We start from the raw sequence: 6162 nt of genomic DNA, 5'->3' as shown, positions 1-6162 counted from the left end.
GTCAATTGAAATGTTAGAAAGAGGAACAACATTTGTTTAGAGCTGCAACAATGAACAATAATCGATTATTAACCCTCTTCTACATTTTCACAATTTTTTTGGCCATAACCTTTACTGTGTGACATGAAATGGCATGATTTCTGGCTAGGATAGGAAGCTGGATTTTATGGAACGTGTCAAAATGTCAGTCTTCTTTCCATGCAGACTGCTCCTACTCCTCCACATGCAGGTGTCGCTAGTGAGACATTTTAAGTGTATTTTCTTCCAAAGAAGAGAGAACAAATGTTTTATAAATGATATTGAGATGTGGTAATGGTTTATTTCAACCAGTTACTCTTTTTTAAAACAAATAGTTTGATCTTTCTCTTGCCTCTCAAAAAAATAGGACGAGCGACCTACTCTGCCTTTTTCAAGGTTTTTCACATTTTAATTTTGGTGCCACACTAATCAGTGGTCAACATGAAATTCAAAACAATACTGAAAAATATGTTAAGGATAAGCTAACAATCATCTTCTAGTTTATTGAGGGGAGATCTGCTAACACAGTTTAGGTCGACTATTTCACAACCGGTAGCATTTATATTGATTTTGGCAAGTTTCATGATTCATCTTTTTTTTCTTTCTCTCTGCAGATAAGTGGTGAGAGTTGATTTCATAAGTGGTGAGAGTTTATTTGGCATAAACTGGTGGTTAAGAACTCTACTCCTTTCCATGCTGAACTGTACAGTGAAGCAGTGCGCTCCACAGTAGGAGAAACCTTAGTCAAAGAACCAAATGTTGAGCAGCTACCAAGGTGCAGTGGAAAGGCACTCAGTACGAGAAGGTACTCTTTCTGTGTTTAAACCAAGGTGAGGCACTTGCATTCAGACAGATTGAGCTCATGCTTGTGATGCAGGACCAGCATGTATACTTTATTGTTACACCTCATGATGTGTCCTATGTGCCAGCATTTGCATTGTATGAAGTGAAACAAGCAAGACAGAGCATGAAATGTTGGAAGCCTGAGCAGAAACTACATTATTACCATTTGCATGTGTACAAGCTTTGTGGGACAAGAGTAATTTCACTTAAGCATAGCATTGTTGACTCCTAGTCATCTGGAGTTTTAAAGATTAAAATGTGACAGTAAAACAGTATTTTTCATCCCTTCTAGTCCTCCTAGTCATGGATGCAGAGTGTCCACTTCTGTCTTTCATCAAATCAATGCCTGAATTCAGAGACTCTGAGCCTTTGCTGGAGCATCTGCAAAGTTTAGGAGTTGAGCACCTGGAGGACTGCATTATATTGAGAAAGGAACAGTTTAAAATATGTCAATGGCTACTGAGGATATAATTATATTATGTAATAATATACCCACATTGAGCTATGTGATGTCTGTGTTTAAATATTACTACTATCTGTCCTTTAATAAGGCCAACAATATGTCTTGGACAGTCCTCCAAGCAGCCAGAGCAAACAGTTGAGCAGAGCCAGTACCAGTACAAGTCCAGTAATGCAGTCTGACCAGATGCCCCTCTCTGGTGAGTACATGCATCTGTTGCAGACAATTACTCTTTTGGGTTAGATGGGCTGAAAAATAATAGCATCTACCTGTAAATTACTGTAATATAGTACAATCAGCAGCAGTGAATTGACAGTGTGCTTATAAATCAGTATCATCAGTTGGGTCTATCTTCTCTAGATTCTGATTCGGTAGCAAATGACACACAACTAATGGGATGGGATAATGGGATGAACACAGGATATTTTAATTGAATAGATTTTTGAATGTTGCTGTAATAATGGTTACCTGCTACAGTTGAATAAAAATACGGAGAATGGGAAATAGTAGCTGTTCTTGTTCAGCTTAGTCTCATTTTTTTTTTTTTTTTTTTTTTGGTACATGTTTTGAAAAGATCAAATTATTGTTGTATACTGTTAGATTACATCTAATATAATATAGTCTACAGCCTTTTTAAATAACAATAATGCCATTAAAACCAACTAATAAGAGCACATTTCTGTAACTTTACACATTATTATTCATATTACAATGTTAATTTGCCATCTTTATGGGTAATTTCATTATTTTAAAATGTAAAAAGTTTGTAATTAAACGTTAAAAACAATGTAAAACAATTAAATATCCATTTGATGTTTTCTAAAATTAACATTCTTGCAATCTAACCAAATATCTCGTTTTGCAACAGTTTTTTGACCTGTTTTGAAAGATGAATCACATTATTTTGTGTCATATACTGTTGTATTACATCAAAAATAAAGTAATATACAATCTCTTCCCATAAAATAATGTCATTAAAATCAACTAATAACAGCACATTTCTGTAAATTTAAGCATTATTATTCGTAATACAATATTTATTTACCATATTTCTAGGTAACTTAATTGTTTTAAAATGTGAAAATGTTTCCAAGTAAATGTTAAAACAACCTGAAAATAAGGCAAAATCTTGTTAAAATTACAAGCACAAACTGTATTTAAAATACCTGTATTTTTACGAGAAAGTTCGTTTACTGTTATTTTACGGTATTTCTATTGGGCCCCAGACAGTTCCCCAGCTGCCAGTGCCTGTGCTGCCAGTGCCCCAGCTGCCAGTGCCCTTTTTGCCAGTGCCCCTGCTGCCAGTGCCCTTGTTGCCAATGCCCCAGATGCCAGTGCCCCTGCTGCCAGTGCCCTTGTTGCCAATGCCCCAGCTGCCAGTGCCCCAGATGCCAGTGCCCCTGCTGCCAGTGCCCCAGCTGCCAGTGCCCCTGCTGCCAGTGCCCCAGCTGTCAGTGCCCTTGTTGCCGATGCCCCAGCTGCCAGTGCCCTTGATGCCAGGGCCCCTGCTACCAGTGCCCCTGCTTCCGTTTTTTTTTTCTACACTGTGGTGTGGTAATCTTGAGTTGAAATGTAAACTGCAGCAGTCTTCAGTCTTGAAGAAGATTTTCTTTATCTTTCTTCCTCTATAGCTTCTTGTGGTAACTGTGGTTGCAGAAGTAGTTGTACTTTTGGTGGTGATTGTAGGAACTATGGTTGCAGTTGGAGGAACAGATGTTGTAGTAAAAGGAATAGACGTAGTTGTTAAAGGGCCAGATGTGGTCGTAAAAACCTGTGATGTTGTGCTACTGAAAGAAGTAGATGTGACTGAGGTTGGGACAGATGTGGTTGTAAAAGAGCCAGATGTGGCAGTTGGTGAATCAGACGTGGGAGCAGAAGACACAGATGTTGGTGCTGAAGTGGCAGTAGGAGGAGCAGAAGTAGTTGATGTCGGTGGTGGGCACGTGCAGTCACGTTTAAGTTTTGGGTAAAACTCAGTAACAGTTTTGCTGAGAGGACATTGTGTTCCAGGAAACACTTCAAACTGCCCTCCCAGTTCCATGTGGAGCTCCTCCAGAGTCTTAGTCTGCAGGTATCTGTTGTCAGATTCAGTATTGTTGTCCCAGTGTGCACTTGCTAGCCATCTCCTCTGAGTGTTGCTGTAGCAGCAGAATGCTGACCAGAGCATGTCAGGAATATTAATCTTGTTCTTGAGGATGTTGTTGTTGCTGGGCTGTGCTCCTATTACTACAAAGCCTTCTGTTTTATTATCGTTGCTGATGCAGTATTTATCTAGAACACATTTGATGCATTTTTCCATTTTGTTCCAGCTTCCAACATTGAATTGGTGCTTTTGTGGAACAATGTTGGTCAGGATAAAGGTGGATTTTCTGTCATTTTCAGTAAATCCATAAAAGCTTGGAAGCAAATGTCCTCGGTCAAAACTTTGGTTGTTTTTGTAGTCAGTGTTCACAGCCTGGTATTCGTAGAGTGTGTTATTTTTTGAAGGTGTCATATCGTCACTGCCATTGTAGTTTTCTAGCTGCAAACAATTAAAAGATTACATTACTAGTGCATGCAGGTGAAATGCAAAGTTAATATCTCAAAATCCTCCAGTTTACACATGTCCTACTTGAAAGATCAAACCTGTTCTAAAAGTTCAGAACATAATTTAACCTCAGCAATGTCCTACATGTATGTCCATCTGCATTGCAGTGCAGATACTCGTTTATTTATCTATTCATCGCTGTCACTTTGGTCAGCTGTTATGACAACAGTGTTAAGATGCAACAATGCAAAAGATGCAAAAAATTTCAGTTTATTTCAGAATGAGTGATCACTGTAGCAAAATGTGACAGGTTAAAACCACTCTACTATACTTTACTATTATGTCTTTTTTTTTTCTGTCAGAAAGCCTACCTGTGGTTCAATCATCCACCTCATTGTAGGAGTTAATCAGTCTTTATGAAGCCAGTTTCTACCTGATCCACATAAATTGCATTTATGACTAATCACATCTTAAAATGGATTTGATTTGCCAAACTGAACTGCCAAATTATTTTTTATTTGTTTTATTTTATTAGTTTTTTTTATTTGTTAAGTAACTTCAACCTATTTTAAATCGACTTTAATTTTAAAACTTTACAATAGCAATAGTAAGTAGACTGTGTTGATGCTTACATCTTGTAAAATCACGCTTAAAATTTGATGATGAACATTTTGCAGTCTGTTTCTGTTCTGTGTTTGTGATGACTAAATTACAGATGAAAGGAGACGTAGGCTGTTAAGAGTCATAAGGGAAAAACTCACCGACCCTCAGGTGTTATGAAAATCCGATAAACCGATCCTGTTGAGTTCACAGCAGTAGCAGCAGGACAGTCATTGTGAAGCAAGAGTGTGTTCCTCAGATATATATATAACTCAGAAAAACAGGAAGTCTATGTTTTCAATGTTTTAAGAGGACGAGTTCTGAGAATCGTTGCCATTTGTATTGACTTTTCACTATCCCTAGAATGCTGAGAAAGCTGAATCACACTGTGCTAAATACTGAATACAGTACATGAAAAGATGATCTGAGAAATAACCCCCTGGACATAAACAGTATAATCAGTTCTAAAATGTGAAGTAATTCTGTACAAAGTAATAGGTGTACCTGATTATGCAGAATGTGTGTTGAGAGAAAATATAAAGTTCATGAGGTTATGATCAAGCTTTAGTCTTCGTACCAAACGTACCAAAAACGAGATCCTCCAGGTGTCCTCCATTTCCTTCTTCTTTCAGCTTCCTTCAGGGTCACCATGGCAGATCATCTGCCTCCATCTCTCATGTTTGTGATCCACATGTTTGTTTTGGCCCACGTTTTACGCTGGATGCCCTTCCTGACGCAACCTTCCCCATTTATCCAGGTGTGGGATAGAATAGGTAGAATAGAATAGATAGATAGGCACCAGAAATACACAGAAAGTGCCCCTCCAGTGGCTGGTTTATTTGCCTAAAATACAACATTAATGGCAATTATGACAATAATGAAAAGCCTCTGACTTTCACATTACACTGTATTACATTTCAAATTGGTAAAACTTAGAAACAAAAGTTCACCCGCTGCCTTAATATGCAAATGAAGTCAACATGAAGAAAACCTCTGTTTCTACACAAAACGGTGAGTTATAGCTCACAATCATTTCCTTTTTTTCAACTTGATACTATGGGTTAAACAACTTATTAGGAAGCATTCATCACTGGAGAAAACAAATTTTATCTTGTCAAAGGAACTCACAATTCCTTTTCTCACATTTCCAAGTTAAGGTCAATTTAACTATATTTATATAAATTGCCAATTTAAGTAGAAAGCACTAATGTGTTTTGTCTTGTTTCAATGTTTATAGCAATAATTATGTATAATTAAACATGTAACAATGAACGCAGACTAAAGGAAGTATATTTTTCTTTTATCATAAGTGTTTTAAAATATTTGAGTTCTTAGAATCTGTTTAACTTCCACTAGCCTTTTAGATTTCTAAGAAGGCTGACATGGCTTAGCTGCTTCTCCTTCCTGATATGAGATGGAAGGGGTCGCACACAAGCATACAGCCAAGATTTTAAAGAAGTGGTTTCAGGACAACTCTGTGTATGTCCTTGAGTGGCCCAGCCAGAACCTATACTTGAGTGCAGTTGAACATCACTGGAGAGAACTGAAGAGACAGCCCAAAGATAATTGTGCCAAGCGTGCTGCATCATATTCAAAAAGACTTTACACTGTAACTGCTTGTATAGGCCAGTCCCAACAAACCAATAACTCTCAAGAGAGAGTACATATCTCAAGAGAGGGCACGTATCAGAAATCCACAGACTTTACTGAAATT

Source organism: Mugil cephalus, chromosome 1 (genome assembly GCF_022458985.1).
Source record: "Mugil cephalus isolate CIBA_MC_2020 chromosome 1, CIBA_Mcephalus_1.1, whole genome shotgun sequence".
Classification (NCBI taxonomy): Eukaryota; Metazoa; Chordata; class Actinopteri; order Mugiliformes; family Mugilidae; genus Mugil; species Mugil cephalus.
This window is presented reverse-complemented; position numbering follows the sequence as displayed.